Genomic DNA, 21,342 nt, shown 5'->3' with positions numbered 1-21,342 from the left:
GTGGCTAACGCGACGGTCTGGAGTTTTGAGACACACTGATCGCGGGTTTTATTCCCACTCGTGGTATGGTTTGTTTACTGTAATAATCATTATTTACTATATTTATCTGTGGATTTTAAACTTCTTTCCCAAGCATCATGTAAGAATTATTGTCAATGTTAAGACTGAATCTGTTGTTCTTCATCCAGGTAGATGTCTTTATGACCTCATCAGTAACATTGTTGAAGACAACAGCAACTGAATGGGAGATAACAAAAGTTGTCACCTGCAAACAGAACTGGTTTAATTTCTTAAAATGCCTTAGTAAGGTCACCGATGTAGATAAGAAATAGTATAGGGCCAAGGGCACTACCCGGAGGCACCCCTGTGTTGATAGGTCAAACTGAAGAGGTTATTGATGGAGACTTGATGTCTGTTATGAAGGTATGTGAGCATAGTATGACATCTGATACCACAATGCTCTAATTAAAGAAACAGGATTTTGTGGTCTATCGTATTTTAAAAGCTTTCCTCGAGTCAATGGAAAGATCCATAAGATATTCACTGTTTTGAAGACCTGAATAACTTCGAGGCAAAATTTTGGATTTTACATCCATTGTACTTTAAACTGGCGTGAAACCGAACTGGCAAGTGTTAAGTATATATATTGTGAAAGGCAAAACATGAGTGGCCTCGTTAATGAAATAGTTTAAAAAAAAAATAGATAATGTAGGAAAGTTGGAAATTAGCCTGTAATTGACGTCTACTTAAGTTCCACCTTTGTGTATTGGGGTAGCCCTTGATAAGTATTATTCAGAGGGCACAGGAGGCCTTATTGAGATAGTCTGGATATTTCGGAAGGATGGAGGATAATAGGATGAGGGCATATAAATCTTGGGTAGAGGGAATGGTTGGAGAGAGGGGGTAAGGGAGGTTTTGAGTGCTAGGGGCTTGAACATCTGATAGGCTCATGTGAGCGCATTAGATAGGAGTGAGTAGAGGCAAGTGGTTTTTATGATTCGATGTGTTGTCGGAGTGTGAGCAAGGTACCATTTATGAAGGAATTCAGGGAAACACCGGCTAGCCGAACTTGAGTAATGGAGGTGAGAACAAGGCCTCCAAGAGAAATTTTGCAAGGAGGAACAAGGCTGCTTTGGGGCTCCTGGGGACAGGCTGAGGCCCCTAGTCCAAGTGAATATTACATAATTATTTTTCTAAAACTAAAAATAGTTGAAATTACAAAAAAAAAAAAAAAAAAAAAATCCAATGGGGCTTCTTCAGAGATTCAAAGCCGGGCCCCGACCAGTGTACCGGCTGAACCCCTCCCCAAATAGGACCTGGGTGAGAAGTACGGAGCCTGCACTCTGAAGGATGAGGGGAAGAGGCTGCAGTTCAGAGGATCATCGGAGCTGGGATGTCAACAAGCTTCTAGGAAAACAGTGATTGAACGAATGACGGTATTTTTTTTTTCAGGTCACCCTACCTTGGTGAAAGACTCCTGGTGTTAAAATAATAATAATAGTTATCTGAAACGCCACTACTTTTTTAAATCACTAACATCAAGGTATCCAGACAGCAGATTCAACGATTTATTAAGAATAACCACGAGCAATATAAAAAGATGATTTAGGTTGAGGTTATATTTCGTTAGGCTAGCACTGTTACTCTTACTAAATTTATATATGGGAGATCCCCCCCCCCCAAGGGAGGTTCCTTGATACTGGTCAGGGGTTCTTGATCTAAGGAATTGGACCTGTTCTCCAGTTCCTTGAATCGAGCTTGAACGCTTTTTAATACCCTAGGCATTGTATGCCCCTCAAGGAAGGTTCCTTGATGGTGAGAGGCTCTTGATTTAGGGAATTGGATCTGTGCTCCAGTTCCCCGAATTAAGCCTGAATGCCTTCCACATCCCCCCCCCAGGCGCTGTATAATCCTCCGGGTTTAGCGCTTCCCCCTTGATTATAATAATAATAATAGGCATTGTATGTCCCCTATGGATTTAGTGCTCCCAATGAATGTAATTTTTATTATAATAAAGAGCTAAACCTACAAGGGTCATACAGATAATGAATGCAATAATAGATATAGAAGAACTCGTTACTAACACAGAAGAATAGTGAATATTTCTCACCAACGAGTGACTTGGTAAAGTATGTTAGATAAGTGGCATTTATAATAACAATTGAAGCATTATTATTATTATTATTATTATTATTATTATTATTATTATTATTATTATTATTATGACCATAACACAAGGCACAGATCACTCTTTGATGTTCCTCATGTCCATCTCACACTATGCAAAAACTCAATGCACATAAAAGGCCCTAAAATCTGGAATTCATTACCTGTAAATATAAAAGAAACACAACCTGTTTATAAATTCAAGTCTCTTCTCAAAGATCACTTACTCACTCAAAACCAAATAAATACTGAATAACTGAACCTTATAAATTGTATATCTTAAATGTTTCTCACAATTATATCACATAAATGTTAAACCTAGGACCCAATCTAACTTTGTTATTTTTTTAAATAATACACTACCTAACAGAATACTCCATACGACTGAATGTACAACAATGCATGCAACCATATGACCTGTCTTTGTAATACTCATTTGTGCTTTATAGTTATCTGTTTACAATAATGTTTTATCACTGATTTCATCATTGCTTAGTTAATCTTAAGTTAATTTTAAGCCAGCCCGTAATGCTATGCATATAAGTGGCTTTGGCATGCTGCTCTTACCTGTATTTTTTGTACCTCTGTATGTATGCTAAAATTACTAAATAAATAAAATAAATAAATAAATAAATAAATTATTATTATCACAATGGTGGGAATCGGCCAGTGTGATAATAATAATAATAATAATAATAATAATAATAATAATGCTTCAATGGGGGGACACCGCCTTGATTATTGGTGAATGGCTCGTGAGCCGAGAGATTTTAACTATCATTTTCCTTAAATTACTGTATTACCTATAATATTATTATTATAAAATTATCCTGTTGCTACCTATCCTAATTTCAAACATTTATACTCTTGCCACTTTTGTCTCATTTATTTCCTACCCCCCAAATTTTTACCCTAAGCACTGTCTTGTGTCACTGTCCAGTTGTATTAATATTACTGTTATGAAAATAGAAAGTTGTTTTTACTTAAAGTAATTATTGTACTAATCTTATCAGGATTGGGCTTATCAAATTTATGTAATTTTAAGTTAGTTAGCTATACAGTATACAGTGGAACCTCTGGTCACGAACACTTCCGAACACGAACAAATTGGTTCACAACCTAAAAATTCGCCAATTTTTATTTCATTTGGTCATGAACACATAATCGGATGCTGACTAAACATAGCCACACCAATTTTCATATACCACATCATTTTTTTCACACGTGCCAATTTTCCCCACTTCCTGTTGTTTGTGTAGACCAACTCTGTTATTTAATTTTTTTCCTCTATTAAACTGTGCATTATTTTGAATAATTAAGGTTTTTTAAACTTTATTTTTTCTGTGCTTAAAACTCTTAAAAAAGTTTACAGTGAACGGTTTGTAAGGGTCTAGAACGGACTCATGTAATGTTAGTTTTCTCTGTTGTCCAACATTTTCTCAGTGTTATTATTACACTGTGCATTCTATGATATAATTAACTACTTTGGTGCTTAAAAATCTTAAAAAAAAAAAAATATTAATATGCAGTTCGTAGGGGTCTGGAACGGATTAATCGTATTTACATACAATCCAATGGGGAAATTAGGTTCGGGTAACAACCAGAGTTTTGGAACGAATTATGGCCATGACTAGAGGCTCCACTGTATATGTTACAACCAAAATTTCATTCCATATCTGTATTATTGCAAATGTTTTACTAAAGTATTATATAAAATATTAATTATATACTGTAATCCAATTCTGTTTAAAAATGACTGTTATCATTTCTTAATATTTATTTTAGGCAATGTTGATGACTCAAACCAAGAATGATGCTGCATCATGGAAACTGATGCTGAACTGAATTCAAGAAAATTATCAGCATTAGTTAACACATCATTACAAGGACAAAAATAGTCTTCATCTTTTTGAAGATTTTGTATTATATTTCTAAATACTGAGAAGCAAATTTAGAGAAAGTCCACATTGCTTAATAATTTAACACCCCCCCCCCCCAAAAAAAAAGAAAGCATTCAAATCCTCTCTCAGTGTTAACACTGGTGTTACCTGGAGTTTACCTGGAGAGAGTTCCGGGGGTCAACGCCCCCGCGGCCCGGTCTGAGACCAGGCCTCCTGGTGGATCAGAGCCTGATCAACCAGGCTGTTGCTGCTGGCTGCACGCAAACCAACATACGAGCCACAGCCCGGCTGATCCGGAACTGACTTTAGGTGCTTGTCCAGTGCCAGCTTGAAGACTGCCAGGGGTCTGTTGGTAATCCCCCTTATGTGTGCTGGGAGGCAGTTGAACAGTCTCGGGCCCCTGACACTTATTGTATGGTCTCTTAACGTGCTAGTGACACCCCTGCTTTTCATTGGGGGGATGGTGCATCGTCTGCCAAGTCTTTTGCTTTCGTAGTGGGTGATTTTCGTGTGCAAGTTCGGTACTAGTCCCTCTAGGATTTTCCAGGTGTATATAATCATGTATCTCTCCCTCCTGCGTTCCAGGGAATACAGGTTTAGGAACCTCAAGCGCTCCCAATAATTGAGGTGTTTTATCTCCGTTATGCGCGCCGTGAAAGTTCTCTGTACATTTTCTAGGTCGGCAATTTCACCTGCCTTGAAAGGTGCTGTTAGTGTGCAGCAATATTCCAGCCTAGATAGAACAAGTGACCTGAAGAGTGTCATCATGGGCTTGGCCTCCCTAGTTTTGAAGGTTCTCATTATCCATCCTGTCATTTTTCTAGCAGATGCGATTGATACAATGTTATGGTCCTTGAAGGTGAGATCCTCCGACATGATCACTCCCAGGTCTTTGACGTTGGTGTTTCGCTCTATTTTGTGGCCAGAATTTGTTTTGTACTCTGATGAAGATTTAATTTCCTCATGTTTACCATATCTGAGTAATTGAAATTTCTCATCGTTGAACTGTTAGCGTGAAGTTGTAGTTTGTATTTTCTGAATGTTAATCTCAGAGTAGTATTACTGTATGTTTACAACCCTAGTATTATTTTAAGTAGTCCATTGCAACAAGTGAGAGGATTTATTTTGTCTTTTAAGTTTTAATTTTTCCAAAGTTCATTGGCAACAAATGCTGGTTACAATTTACATTACAACACTTACTGTTCTTCACGTAATCATGATTGATTTATCCAGTTTCCTATAAAATTCACATATGTAATGCCCGAATTACATCACTTATTAAACATTCCAAAGGAAAAACTCAGGTGAACTGTGATTCTATGAAAAAATTGAATATTTCCTTAATTGCATTATTACAGCTCAATATTCATAGGAAAAATTATGGAATACTCTCTAATTTAAAAAGATGAAATATGCTTGGGAAACTGTACTGCATTATTCTATGCTGTATGCAAAATAACCTTAAGTCTCTAGAATGTTATAATTCTGCCAAGGGATGGTCTAGAAGTTTTTTACATAATTTCCTAAATGTAGGACATATAAATAATCTAATAGTGTAATAAAATATGATGCTGATTTAACCCTTTCGAGAAATTTGGAGTAAGGGGGGTGTAGAACAGCTGCTAAGTGATGCCAGAGAGATGCCATTTGTAATGTGTAAACACTGGATGTCGTGGGAAATTCTGCTAATAATCCGGCATCTTTTGAGCCAATTTTTCGGCCTGAATTCATAATTAGGAACCCATGTTAATATCCCCTGCTGAAGAATTGGGACAGGAAATTTACAGGACCTCAAGAATTGTTTGTGGAGGACAGAAAAACAGAGGACTTCAATGAATCCTTCGCAACAATACATCTTAGGTAAGTGATGGTTACCCATAATGTACAGTAGTTTTTGCATTGGCCATTGTAAATTCTATCTGCTAGGGTAGTGTTAGGGGGTGTTCCATCAGCATTGAGTTCCAGTAATTAAATGGTGTTAATACCAATTATATTTTGTGTACCCAGCAAGCCTAATCCTATAGAGTCTGCACAGCTTTAATTACCAGAGTAACTGGTTTTAATATTATAATTATTAATTTAAGGTCAGGTCTAGCTTTTTGTAGGGAGTAGGCATCGAGGGAGTTACAGTTCAGTGACCTACTGTGACTTAAGTCCCACTTACCTCACCCAAATTACTTGCAAGTAATAATTCAGGTAATGCCCTGTAAGCCTCCTGCAGGTGATTTGCTCAATAATTTTCACAGATGGGTTCAGAGGAGCCAGTTGGCTGCAACCATGATGTCACGTCTCATTTGTTTTGCAGTATCCATACTGTATTTAGTTTGTTATGTAGGTAATTGAGCAAAGTTGTAATATACTGAAAATGATTGGTAATCGAGCCTATATGCCTCAGTCTTTTACTGTTGTGATTAGAACTTATCATGGTCATAAAGACTAAATTATTATAATCATGGGGAAGCGCTAAACCCGTAGGATTATACAGCGCCTGTGGGGGGAATGGAAGGTATTCAGGCTTAATTCAGGGAACTGGAGTACAGATCCAATTCCCTAGATCAAGAGCCCCTCACCAGCATCAAGGAACCTCCCTTGACGGTCATAAAGACTTAATATTGTTCTTTTGGGTTAAATATCGATCATTATCTCTTACACCTAGAGGGACTAGTACCGAACTTGCACACGAAAATCACTCACTACGAAAGCAAAAGACTTGGCAGACGATGCACCATCCCCCCAATGAAAAGCAGGGGTGTCACTAGCACGTTAAGAGACCATACAATAAGTGTCAGGGGCCCGAGACTGTTCAACTGCCTCCCAGCACACATAAGGGGGATTACCAACAGACCCCTGGCAGTCTTCAAGCTGGCACTGGACAAGCACCTAAAGTCAGTTCCTGATCAGCCGGGCTGTGGCTCGTACGTTGGTTTGCGTGCAGCCAGCAGCAACAGCCTGGTTGATCAGGCGCTGATCCACCAGGAGGCCTGGTCACAGACCGGGCCGCGGGGGCGTTGACCCCCGAAACTCTCTCCAGGTAAACTCCAGGTAAACACCTTATATTAAAATCAGAATTTTTACTTTCTTAAAGCATTAGCTTGACTACTACAGTTTTATATGTGCAATTAACATTTGTTAAATATATTAATAATCTTAATTTTTGTACCTCAGTTACCCCTTACTGAGGTATAAATTTTTTTCTGAAAGTAAGCGGATTATTTATGAAGTATATATTTATCGTTTATTGATGCCTTTTAGTGTGTTAATATATTAGTTGAAAGACTAATTAGTGATGACTGTGAGTCATGGCGAGAATTTTAGTGTGTTAATATATTAGTTGAAAGACTAATTAGTGATGACTGTGAGTCATGGCGAGAATTTTAGTGTGTTAATATATTAGTTGAAAGACTAATTAGTGATGACTGTGAGTCATGGCGAGAATTTTAGTGTGTTAATATATTAGTTGAAAGACTAATTAGTGATGACTGTCAGTCATGACGGGAATTTTAGTGTGTTAATATATTAGTTGAAAGACTAATTAGTGATGACTGTCAGTCATGACGGGAATTTTAGTGTGTTAATATATTAGTTGAAAGACTAATTAGTGATGACTGTCAGTCATGACGGGAATTTTAGTGTGTTAATATATTAGTTGAAAGACTAATTAGTGATGACTGTCAGTCATGACGGGAATTTTAGTGTGTTAATATATTAGTTGAAAGACTAATTAGTGATGACTGTCAGTCATGACGGGAATTTTATCAGTATATATAAAGTTGCTGGTGACACAGCTGGAGATCCTCTACACAAAGTTTTATTTTTCATTAACGAGTGTTAATGTAGGTTGTGTAGCACATCAATCATGTAAGGAAATTTCTTGGCTATGTGGCTGGTGAGGTGCTCTTGATCTAGGGAATTGGATCCGTGCTCCGGTTCCTTGAATCAAGTCTGAATGCCCTCCATATATACCCCCTCCACCCACAGGCGATGTATAATCTGATTTACTCTCTTCAGGTTCAGAGCTCCTCAATAATAATAATAATAATAATAATAATAATAATAATAATAATAATAATAATCTGGACCATGTGATTCATTTGTCCCAACTAAAAGTATTTTATCGAAAATAATTTTTTTTTCTTTAGGAATTTGTGGTAGTACATAATAATATATCTCTGAGCTTCATCGTTACAAAATATATCGTATAGTATATAAATGATTTTATACATATCAGAGACTGTATACACAGATTATCAAGTGCCAACCTTGGCACCACCTTGGCACCACCTTGGCACCACCTGTTAAACTGCTCTGCACGATTTTTTTTACTGACTATTGTATCTTTTCCGGTATATATATGGAAAATAGTGATTCATTGCGTTTTTTATTCATCTCTATCACATCAGGTTGTCAAGCTATACGAAAACGTTACTTTTCTCTTTTTTGTATAATATGACAAAGTGGTATATTACTAATTATTATGCTTACCTTATACTATTGACTTAAATGTTAAATCTAATATATTTTTTCTTTATTTTCAGATTATTAATATGTCTAGAGGTTGCATAAATTCACCAGACATATTTTGCTATGTCTGCGGGCAGTTCACACCTTCAGATTCCCGGAGCAACATTACTCCTTTACTGAAGCGCTGCTACTTTGCTTATTTTGGCTGCAAACTTGGAGACCAGGACAAACCATCTGCACCACACAAAGCTTGCAAGAGTTGCATCAGTAAGCTCATCATGTTGTCATTTGGAAAACTTAAATGTATGCCCTTTGGAGTACCAATGGTATGGCGGGAGCAGATGAACCACCATGATGACTCCTACTTTTGTATGACTAAAGTAGCTGGATTCAACAAGAAGACCAAAGATCGCATAATATACCCAAATATCTCTTCAGCAATAAGGTCTGTTCCACACACTGAAGATATTCCTGTACCTGTGTCACCTGAGACATGGCAAATTTCATCAGAGTCTGATACCAGTGATTCTAAGGAGATGGAAGTAGACTATGAACCACCAACAACTGACGGTCCCAAACCTTTCAACCAAGTTGAGCTCAATGACTTGGTAAGAGACCTTAACCTTCCAAAAGAAAGTGCACATTTACTTGGCTCTAGACTAAATTATTATTATTATAATCAAAAAAGAAGCGCTAAGCCACAAGGGCTATACAGCGGCTCTAGACTAAAGGAACACAGGCTTCTAGCTCCTGGAACAACATTCGCTTGGTACCGTCATCGTGAAGCGGAATTCACTCAGTTCTTTGACAAACAGGAATCTTTAGTTTTCTGTTCAAATATTTCTGGCCCTAATGAACACATGGGGATGTCATACAAAACAGATGAATGGAGATTCTTCATTGATTCTTCTAAAAGAAGTTTAAAGGCTGTACTTCTCAACAATAGCAACACAGCTGCATCTGTGCCAATTGGCCATAGTGTTTAAATGTCAGAAACTTACGCAAATATGAAGACACTAATATCTGCAATCAAGTACCAGAATCACAATTTTCTCATTTGTGGTGATTTAAGAGTTATTGCTCTCCTACTAGGTCTTTGGGATAGTAGGGCAGACAGCCAGCACTATGAACACAAAGACTGGCCACCAAGAACCAGCTTCTTACCCGGAAATCACAACGTGAAAACTGTGCCACTAGTTGACCCCAAGAAAATTCTGCTGCCACCACTCCACATCAAATTAGGGCTTATGAAAAATTTTATTAAGGCCTTGAACAAGAATGGAACTGCTTTCAAGTGCCTGGAGTCAAAGTTTCCTCGTATAAGTGAAGGCAAGCTAAAGGCAGGAATCTTTGTTGGTCCTCAGATTCGGGAATTGATAGAGGACAAGCATTTTGATGAAGCATTAGCAGGTGTCGAGGTAAATGTCTGGTTTTCATTCAAGCAGATTGTCCACAACTTCCTGGGAAACCGGCGCTACCCCCGAATATGAAAAAATGATCCAAGACCTGATTTCAAGTTTCCAACAACTTGGGTATAGAATGAGTGTGAAGATGCACTTTTTGCACTCACATCTTGACTATTTACCCAACAATTGTAGGGACTATAGTGAGGAACAAGGAGAGAGGTTCCATCAGGATATTTGCATTCTGTAAACTGGATACCAGGGCAAATGGAATGTCAGCATGATGATGGATTACTGCTGGTCATTGAAACATAATGGTCTCAATGCACAGCACAAACAACAATCAAAGCGGTCCTCCTTCCTTTGATTCAATATGTAGGCTAAACATTAGGAGCATATTTTAATAAAATTTGCTTTGATTCAAACTATACCACGGGTGGAGTTTGAACCCGCGGTCAGTCTCAAAACTCCAGACCGTCGCGTTAGCCACTGGACCAGCTAGCTTCAATAAGATGCATCCAACTAGGTATATTTCTACACCATAGGAAGGTTAGCATAGGCAAGTTTTTACAGACGAATCTCCCGCTAGCAAGACGGTGACGAACTCTAGCTCAAGTCCCCTCAAAGCCGTTAACATGACCCACGAAACTATAATGACACGACTGTAACCAAACCATACCACGGGTAGTATGGTTTGTTTACAATCGTGTCATTACGATTTCATGAGTCGATTTGATTCATGTTGATTTGGAATTTATATGTTCTCAAAACTAACAGAATGTGCTTTTCCATGATTACTTGCCTAATTTTAATAAAGTAACAGTTTATTAAAAATTCACATTTCTTATCATTAATTTGTATTTTATTCAAAATCTTTACCTGATAGAGCAAAATGGTTTAGATATTTACAGTCAGCAGCCCAAGAATATGTAAGATCACAACCATGAATAAAAATTAAAAATATTCCAAATGCAGACCAGTGAGAATATATTGGTCTAAAAAATTATTTTAAAAATTATGCCAGTAACACTGACATTATGTGTGGACTGAACTAGATATTTAATAATAACTACTTGACTTGAGTAATTTGCTTAGGAAATTTGATATAAATACAAACATTTAAATACTATAAAGGACATTTCAATATTACTAGCCAAATTAATATTTGGCGCCATATACTAACTCCTCCCTTCCGGTAGACACTTTATATTAGCCAATATAAATTAACATACCTGTAGTGAGAATTAATACACTGGGAGGCGGACATTACAGTGTGGTGTCAACTTCATCACTTTCTGACAACACTGCTTCTGTTGCTCCGAATTTCACTGGAAGATGCGGTCGGTTTCCAAAATCCTTGAGAGAGCCAACACTGCCTCTCAGGGCGGACATTACACCAGTCAATTTTCCATTTTTTTCTTTTGACCTCTCCCCTTGGGTCAAAATAGAACCGAGACCAGCAGTCAACCTTCCACAACCATCTCAACCATACTGATTGTTGCCATCTACTCCCCCCCTCCCCCCTCCCCCACACAGTAGGAATCCCTCACCCTCTTCCTCACACGTAGTTTGGTAGTTACATTATATCAACACTTCACATATACATTGCTAATTAATAGGAAGATTAAATTTCCCACAGTTATGATATAAAGATAATATCTAATTATACTATAAAGGAGATATACTAAGAATAAGGTAAAATGAGTTATTTCTATTTACAGTTACATGATATAAAAAGATCGTTAAATAATATGATTGGGATACTAGCAAGTTAAGGATGACCAGGATAGGTTAATGTGGTTAGGGAAGTGGCAGGTAGCTTATGGAGCAGTGAAGAGGCGAGGCCAGGAGCTGTGACTCGACCCCTGCAAACACAACTAGGTGAGTATAGACACACACACAAACACAGACACTCATAAATACACAACGCACACACAAAACACACACACACTTCACAGACACACAAACATACACACAGAAACCAACACACACACACACACCAACACACACACACCAACACAAACACCAACACACAAACACACACACACACACACACACACACACACACACACACACACACACACACACACACACCAACACACATACACACACACGAAGACCAGGCAGAACTACAAAGGGATCTGGACAGGCTGCAGACCTGGTCCAGCAATTGGCTCCTGAAGTTCAATCCCACCAAGTGCAAAGTCATGAAGATTAGGGAAGGGCAAAGAAGACCGCAGACGGAGTACAGTCTAGGGGGCCAGAGACTACAAACCTCACTCAAGGAAAAAGATCATGGGGTGAGTATAACACCAGGCACATCTCCTGAAGCGCACATCAACCAAATAACTGCTGCAGCATATGGGCGCCTAGCAAACCTCAGAACAGCATTCCGACATCTTAATAAGGAATCGTTCAGGGCCCTGTACACCGTATACGTTAGGCCCATATTGGAGTATGCGGCACCAGTTTGGAACCCACACCTAGCCAAGCACGTAAGGAAACTAGAGAAAGTGCAAAGGTTTGCAACAAGACTAGTCCCAGAGCTAAGAGGTATGTCCTACGAGGAGAGGTTAAGGGAAATCAACCTGACGACACTGGAGGACAGGAGAGATAGGGGGGACATGATAACGACATACAAAATGCTGAGATGAATTTACAAGGTGGACAAAGACAGGATGTTCCAGAGACTGGACACAGCAACACGGGGACACAGTTGGAAGCTGAAGACACAGATGAATCACAGGGATGTTAGGAAGTATTTCTTCAGCCACAGAGTAGTCAGGAAGTGGAATAGTTTAGGAAGCTATGTAGTGGAGGCAGGATCCATACATAGCTTTAAGCAGAGGTACGATAAAGCTCATGGTTCAGGGAGAGTGACCTAGTAGCGACCAGTGAAGAGTCGGGGCCAGGAGCTTGGACTCGACCCCTGCAACCTCAACTAGGTGAGTACAACTAGGTGAGTACACACACACACACACACACACACACACACACACACACACACACACACACACACACACACACCAACACACACACACCAACACACACACACACACACACACACACACACACACACACACACACACACAGGGAATATACCAACATATACCATATACCAACAAGTGTTGGATGACATACGAACAACGGAGGAGGAGGTGCGGAAGCTGCTAAGTGACCTTGATACCTCAAAGGCGATGGGGCCGGACAACATCTCCCCGTGGGTACTTAGAGAAGGAGCAGAGATGCTGTGCGTGCCCCTAACCACAATCTTCAATACATCCTTTGAAACTGGGCAATTACCTGAGATATGGAAGATGGCAAATGTAGTCCCCATTTTTAAGAAAGGAGACAGAAACGAGGCACTGAACTACAGACCAATGTCTCTGAAGTGGGTGGATTGCATTTTCCTGGACTGCAGGAAGGCCTCCGACACAGTTCCTCACAAGAGATTAGTGCAGAAGCTAGAGGATCAGGCGCGTATAACAAGGAGGGCACTGCAATGGATCAGAGAATACCTGGCAGGGGGGCAACGAGTCATGGTATGTGAAGAGGCATCACAGTGGACGCCTGTGACGAGCGGGGTCCCACAGGGGTCAGTTCTAGGACCAGTGCTATTTTTGATATATGTGAATGACATGATGAAAGGGACAGACGCTGAAGTGTCCCTATTTGCAGATGATGTGAAGTTGATGAGAAGAATTAAATCGGATGAGGATCAGGCAGGACTACAAAGAGACCTGGACAGACTGGACAAGTGGTCCAGAAATTGGCTTCTCGAATTCAACCCAGCCAAATGCGAAGTCATGAAGATTGGGGAAAGGCAAAGAAGACCGCAGAGAGAGTATAGGCTAGATGGACAAAGACTGCCAACCTCAAGGAGAAAGATCTTGGGGTGACCATAACACCGAGCACGTCTCCGGAGGCACACATCAACCAGATAACTGCTGCAGCATATGGGCCCCTAGCAAACCTGAGAATAGCGTTCCGATACCTTAATAAGGAATCGTTCAAGACACTGTACACTGTGTACGTTAGGCCCATACTGGAGTATGCAGAACCAGTTTGGAACCCACACCTGGTCAAGCACGTCAAGAAGTTAGAGAAAGTGCAAAGGTTTGCAACAAGGCTAGTTCCAGAGCTCAGGGGAATGTCCTGCGATGAAAGGTTGAGGGAAATCGGACTGACGACACTGGAGGACAGAAGGGTCAGGGGAGACATGATAACGACATACAAGATACTGCATGGAATAGATAAGGTGGACAGAGACAGAATGTTCCAGAGAGGGGACACAGAAACAAGGGGTCACAATTGGAAGCTGAAGACTCAGACGAGTCACAGGGATGTTAGGAAGTATTTCTTCAGTTATAGAGTCGCCAGAAACTCGAATAGCCTAGCAAGTGACGTAGTGAGAGAGAGAGAGAGAGAGAGAGAGAGAGAGAGAGAGAGAGAGAGAGAGAGAGAGAGAGAGAGAGAGAGAGGACCTAGTAGCGATCAGTGAAGAGGCACACACACACAAACTAACAAACGCACACACACCAACACACGCACACACACACACCAACACACACACACACACACACACACACACACACAGGACAGGAGGACAGGAGGGTCAGGGGAGACATGATAACGACATATAAAATACTGTGTGGAATAGACAAGGTGGACAAAGACAGGATGTTCCAGGGAGGGGACACAGAAACAAGAGGCCACAATTGGAAGTTGAAGACACAAATGAGTCAGAGAGATATTAGGAAGTATTTCTTCAGTCATAGAGTTGTAAGGCAGTGGAATAGCCTAGAAAATGACGTAGTGGAGGCAGGAACCATACACAGTTTTAAGACGAGGTTTGATAAAGCTCATGGAGCGGGGAGAGAGAGGGCCCAGTAGCAACCGGTGAAGAGGCGGGGCCAGGAGCTAAGACTCGACCCCTGCAACCACAAATAGGTGAGTACAAATAGGTGAGTACACACACACACACACACACACACACAGTAAGGGCAAGCACACACAGAACCATCCTCAGAACCCCACAACCTATGACACCATCCCAACACAAACTACAATCCATACTCACAGCTTTCACCCAACACCCAGGTATAGAATCCCACAGTACGCTACCAGGTCTCCCACTCTCACAGGCCCTCCAAACCACAGTGTTGGAGAGGAAACTGAAGGTATGGTGCACAAATGCTGATGGAATAACAAATAAGTGGGAGGAGTGGCAAAAAAGAGTCAAAGAGTCATCATTGGACATCATAGCTCTCACAGAAACCAAGCTTACAAGTATGATAACAGATGCCATCTTTCCAACGGGATACCAGATCCTGAGGAAAGACAGAGGGAACAGGGGGGGGTTTAGGAGTGGCACTGCTGATCAAAAACCGATGGAATTTTGATGAGCTGGAGAGAGGAGACAGCAGAGAAGCAAGTGATTACATAGCGAGAACGCTTCACTCTGGAGGTCCCAAAGTGGTAATTGCAGTGATGTATAACCCACCACAGAACAGCAGGAGGCCAAGGCAAGAGTATGATGAGAGCAATAGAGCGATGGTTGACACACTGGCTACAGTGGCCAGAAGAGCTCATGCATGCAGGGCAAAGCTCCTGATCATGGGTGACTTTAACCACAAGGAAATCGATTGGGAGAACTTGGAGCCACATGGGGGCCAAGATACATGGAGGGCTAAGATGATGGAGGTGGTACTGGAAAACGTAATGTACCAACAAAAGACATTACAAGAGAGAGAAGAGAGGATAAACCAGGAAGACTGGACCTAGTATTCACCTTGAGTAGTGCAGATATTGAGGACATCACATATCAAAGATCCCTTGGGGCCAGCGATCATGTGGTTTTAAGCTTCGAATACACAGTAGAGCTACAAGTGGAGGGGGAAGCAGGAAGGCCAGGGCGAATGAAGCCAAACTACAAGAAAGGGGACCACATGGGAATGAGGAACCTCTTGAACGGGGTTCAGTGGGACAGAGAACTGGCAGGGAAGCCAGTTAATGAGATGATGGAATATGTAACAACAATGTGCAAGGAGGCTGAGGAGTGGTTTGTACCCAAGGGTAACAGGAATAATGAAAAAGCCAGGATGAGCCCATGGTTCACCCAAAGGTGCAGGGAGGAAAAACCAAGTGTGCTAGGGATGATTGTGACCAGACCTACCTGGAGTTCATTACCTTTGTAAATTGTGAGTTCATTACCTTTGTAAATTGTGAGTTCATTACCTTTGTAAATTGTGAGTTCATTACCTTTGTAAATTGTGAGTTCATTACCTCTGTAACTTGCTCAGCTATCAAAACTTTGGAGTCCAGTCCCTGGACCAATTATGTACCTCTGTAATCTTTTAACTACCGCCCACAGGATGGGTATGGGGTGCATAATAAACATATTAAACTAACTAAACTATGGAATGGAAGAAATATAGAAGGCAAAGGACCCAGGGGAATAAGGAGAGCAGTCGTAAAGCCAGAAATGAATATGCACAGATATGAAGGGAGGTCCAACGACAATATGAAAACGACATAGCGGCGAAAGCCAAATCTGACCTGAAGCTGTTATTCAGCCACATCAGGAGGAAAACAACAGTCAAGGACCAGGTAATCAGGCTAAGGAAGGAATGATGAGACACAACAAGAAATGACCGTGAAGTATGTGAGGAACTCAACAAGAGATACAAAGAAGTGTTCACAGAGGAGACAGAAGGGGCTCCAGAAAGACGGAGAGGTGGGGCACACCACCATGTGCTGGACACAGTGCACACAACCGAGGAAGAAGTGAAGAAGCTTCTGAGTGAGATAGATACCTCAAACGCAATGGGGCCGGATAACATCTCCCCATGGGTATTGAGAGAGGGAACAGAGGCGCTATGTGTACCCCGAACAACAATATTCAATACATCTATCGAAACAGGGAGATTGCCTGAGGCATGGAAAACAGCAAATGTAGTCCCAATCTTTAAAAGAGAAGACAGACATGAAGCACTAAACTACAGACCAGTGTCACTGACATGTATAGTATGCAAAATCATGGAGAAGATTATCAGAAGAGTGGTGGAACACCTAGAAAGGAATGATCTCATCAACAGCAGCCAACATGGTTTCAGGGATGGGAAATCCTGTGTCACAAACCTACTGGAGTTCTATGACAGGGTGACAGCACTAAGACAAGAGAGAGAGAGTTGGGTGGATTGCATTTTCTTGGACTGCAAGAAGGCGTTTGAGACAGTTCCACACAAGAGAGATTAATGCAAAAACTGGAGGACCAAGTAGGGATGACAAGGAAGGCACTACAATGGATCAGGGAATACTTGTCAGGAAGACAGCAGCGAGTCATGGTACGTGGTGAGGTGTCAGAGTGGGCGCCTGTGACCAGCAGGATCCCACAGGGGTCAGTCCTAGGACCAGTGCTGTTTCTGGTATTTGTGAACGACATGACGGAAGGAATAGACTCCGAAGTGTCCCTGTTTGCAGATGACGTGAAGGTGATGAGAAGAATTCATTCGATTGAAGACCAGGCAGAACTACAAAGGGATCTGGACAGGCTGAAGACCTGGTCCAGCAATTGGCTCCCAGAGTTCAACCCCACCAAGTGCACAGTCATGTAGATTGGGGAAGGGCAAAGAAGACCGCATACGGAATACAGTCGAGGGGGCCAGAGACTACAAACCTCACTCAAGGAAAAAGATCTTGGGGTGAGTATACCAGGCACGTCTCCTGAAGCGCACATAAACTAAATAACTGCTGCAACATATGGGCGCCTAGGAAACCTCAGAACAGTATTCCGACATTTTAATAAGGAATCATTCAGGACCCTGTACACCGTGTACGTTAGGCCCATATTGGAGCACGCGGCACCAGTTTGGAACCCACACCTAGCCAAGCACGTAAAGAAACTAGAGAAAGTGCAAAGGTTTGCAACAAGACTAGTCCCAGAGCTAAGGGGTATGTCCTACGAGGAGAGGTTAAGGGAAATCGACCTGACGACACTGAAGGGCAGGAGAGATAGGGGGGACATGATAACGACATACAAAATACTGAGAGGAATTGACAAGGTGGACAAAGACAGAATGTTCCAGATGGGACACAGCAACAAGGGGACACAGTTGGAAGCTGAAGACACAGATGAATCACAGGGATGTTAGGAAGTATTTCTTCAGCCACAGAGTAGACAGCAAGTGGAATAGTTTGGGAAGCGATGTAGTGGAGGCAGGATCCATACATAGCTTTAAGCAGAGGTATGATAAAGCTCACGGTTCAGGAAGAGTGACCTAGTAGCGATCAGTGAAGATGCAGGGCCAGGAGCTTGGACTCGACCCCTGCAACCTCAACTAGGTGAGTACAACTAGGTGAGTACACACACACACCAACACACACACACGCAACACACACACACACACACATACACACACACACACACATACACACACACACACACACACACACACACACACACACACACACACACACACACACACACACATTGCCAGACTCACACATACGCTCCCCCCCCCACCGACATCTCACTCCTTCACCTGATCCCTCCCCTCCCTCTTTCACCCTCCCCTCCCTCTTTCACCCTCCCCCTCCCAACCTCTCCCTCCTTCTCCCTCTCCCTCCCCACCTCTCCCTCCTTCCCCCTCTCCCTCTCCCACTCACCCACTTGCTTCACTCTCCTTCCCACTCCCCCTCCCCCTCCCCACTACCTCCCACATAGCCACAGTTCCTCCACCACCTCCCCCCCCCCACACTCTGACATACACAGTACTAACCTAACATACAGAATTACATAGGTTTCCCACTCTGAGGCAATCAGGATAAAACAAAAATGGGTTGCCAGAGAGCAACAAGAAAAACCAAGGGACAGGAGGAGGAAACTGCAAAGGAAGATTGGGCAGCAGAGCTCACAAAAAGGGAACATGAATGAGAAAAGAAACTAGAAGAACTTAGCATGAGAATGGAAGAGAGGATAGACATGGAAAGCAGGGAGTGGGAGGTGCAAATCAAAGCAGCAGAGGCCAGGATACAGAGTTTAGAAGAGGAACTGAAAAATCTGAAACAGCCTAAAGAACTAAAGAACATTTTGGGGTTGACAACAGAGACTGCTACCTCAGTCACAAATAAGGGGACTGTAGGGAAAGAAGGAGCAAAACTGCATGTAGAAGCTCAATCAGTGGAGACTGTAGTAAATGAAAGAGCTAAGCTATATGTGGAGGCCCTAACAGACCACAGCAGAGCCCAGGGAAAGCCGAGAAGGAAAAATGACAGGCCACTGAGCCCAAGTACATTAGCTAGTGAAACTGAAGAAAGGAAAGCTGCAATGGAGGAAATCAAATTGAATGAGGGGATACACAGGGATATGCAGTGGGAGAATGAAAGGGTGAGGTCAGTCTTTGTGTATGGGCTCCAGGAAGTTGAAGGGGAAACATATGAAGCAAGAAAACAAGGGAAAAAAAGCAATTGAAAGCATCATGAAAGCAATAGGAGAAGACGACATGACCCAGCTGGAAAATTTTCGGAGAATAGGGGGGTATGTAAAAAAAAGAACCCGGCCAGTGAAAGTGACCTTCAAGGCAGAATCGACTCGGAACAGGATCCTGCAGGAGAAAGCACGATTAAGGGACATGCCGACATACAGGAAGGTGTATCTCGACCGTGACAGAACACAAGCAGAAAGGCAGAAACAGAGAGAGATGGTACAAAGGCGAAAGGAGGAAAGAGAGGGGATGGAGAAGACAGACAGGAGATCCCAGACACAGGAAGATCAAATACAGCCTCCCTCACAACTTCCTATAGAAGCCTCCCAACCAGGTCAACCCCAGTGCAACCAAACACTCTAAACCAAAACACCCATGCCACATCCAATGCCCCCACCCACTGCATTACAAACTCCACCCCCACAGCAACCACCCATAGTTCCTTATCAGGTCTCCCACTTCCCCAACCCCAATACACCTCCCAGACCACAATCTTAGAAAAGAAGTTGAAGGTGTGGTATACAAATGCAGATGGAATAACAAATAAGTATGAGGAGTGGCACGAAAGAATCAAGGAGACATCCCCAGACATAATAGCACTCACAGAAACAAAACTCACCAGAATAATAACAGATTCAATCTTTCCATCCGGATATCAAATCCTCAGGAAAGACAGAGGGAGGAGAGGGGGAGGAGGAGTTGCACTGCTCATTAAAAACCAGTGGGGGTTTGAGAAAATGGAAGGAATGGATGACACGGGCGAAAGGGACTACTTAGTAGGAACAATCCAGTCTGAGGGACATAAGGTGATAATTGCAGTAATGTACAATCCACCACAGAACTGCAGGAGGCCAAGAGAAGAATACGATGAGAGCAACAGAGCAATGGTCGACACACTAGCAGAGGTGGCCAGGAAAGCACACATGGGGGGAGCAAAGTTACTAGTTATGGGTGATTTCAATCACAAGGAGATTGACTGGGAAAACCTGGAGCCCCATGGGGGTCCCGAAACATGGAGAGCCAAGATGATGGATGTGGTACTGGAAAACCTCATGCATCAACATGTTAGAGACACTACCAGAGAGAGAGGAGAGGATGAACCAGCAAGACTGGACCTTGTATTCACCTTGAGTAGTTCTGACATCGAGGATATCATGTATGAAAGGCCCCTGGGAGCTAGTGATCATGTGGTTCTGTGCTTCGACTACATAGTTGAGCTCCAAGTGGAGAGAGCAGCAGGAATAGGGTGGGAAAAACCAAACTACAAAAGGGGGAACTACTCAGGCTTGAGGAACTTCTTTCAAGACATTCAGTGGGAGAGGGAACTGACAGGAAAACCAGTACAAGAAATGATGGACTATGTTGCAACAAAATGCAAGGAGGCAGAGGAGAGGTTTGTTCCCAAGGGAAACAGAAATAATGGGAAGAACAGAACGAGTCCTTGGTTCACCCAAAGGTGTAGGGAGGCAAAAACTAGGTGTACTAGAGAATGGAAAAGGTACAGAAGACAGAGGACTCAGGAAAATAAAGAGATTAGCCGAAGAGCCAGAAACGAATATGCACAGATAAGAAGGGAGGCTCAGCGGCAATACGAAAATGACATAGCATCGAAAGTCAAGACTGACCCGAAGCTGTTGTACAGCCACATCAGGAGGAAAACAACAGTCAAGGACCAGGTAATCAGACTGAGGAAGGGTGATGGGGAATTCACAAGAAACGACCGGGAGGTATGTCAGGAGCTCAACACAAGATTTAAAGAAGTATTTACAGTGGAAACCAGTAGGACTCCAGGAAATCAGAGCAGGGGGGTGCACCAGCAAGTGCTGGATGAGGTACATATAACCAAGGAGGAGGTGAAGAAGCTGCTATGCGAACTTGACACCTCAAAGGCGGTGGGACCAGACAACATCTCTCCATGGGTCTTTA

Source organism: Cherax quadricarinatus, chromosome 43 (assembly GCF_038502225.1).
Source record: "Cherax quadricarinatus isolate ZL_2023a chromosome 43, ASM3850222v1, whole genome shotgun sequence".
Lineage (NCBI taxonomy): Eukaryota > Metazoa > Arthropoda > Malacostraca > Decapoda > Parastacidae > Cherax > Cherax quadricarinatus.
This window is presented reverse-complemented; position numbering follows the sequence as displayed.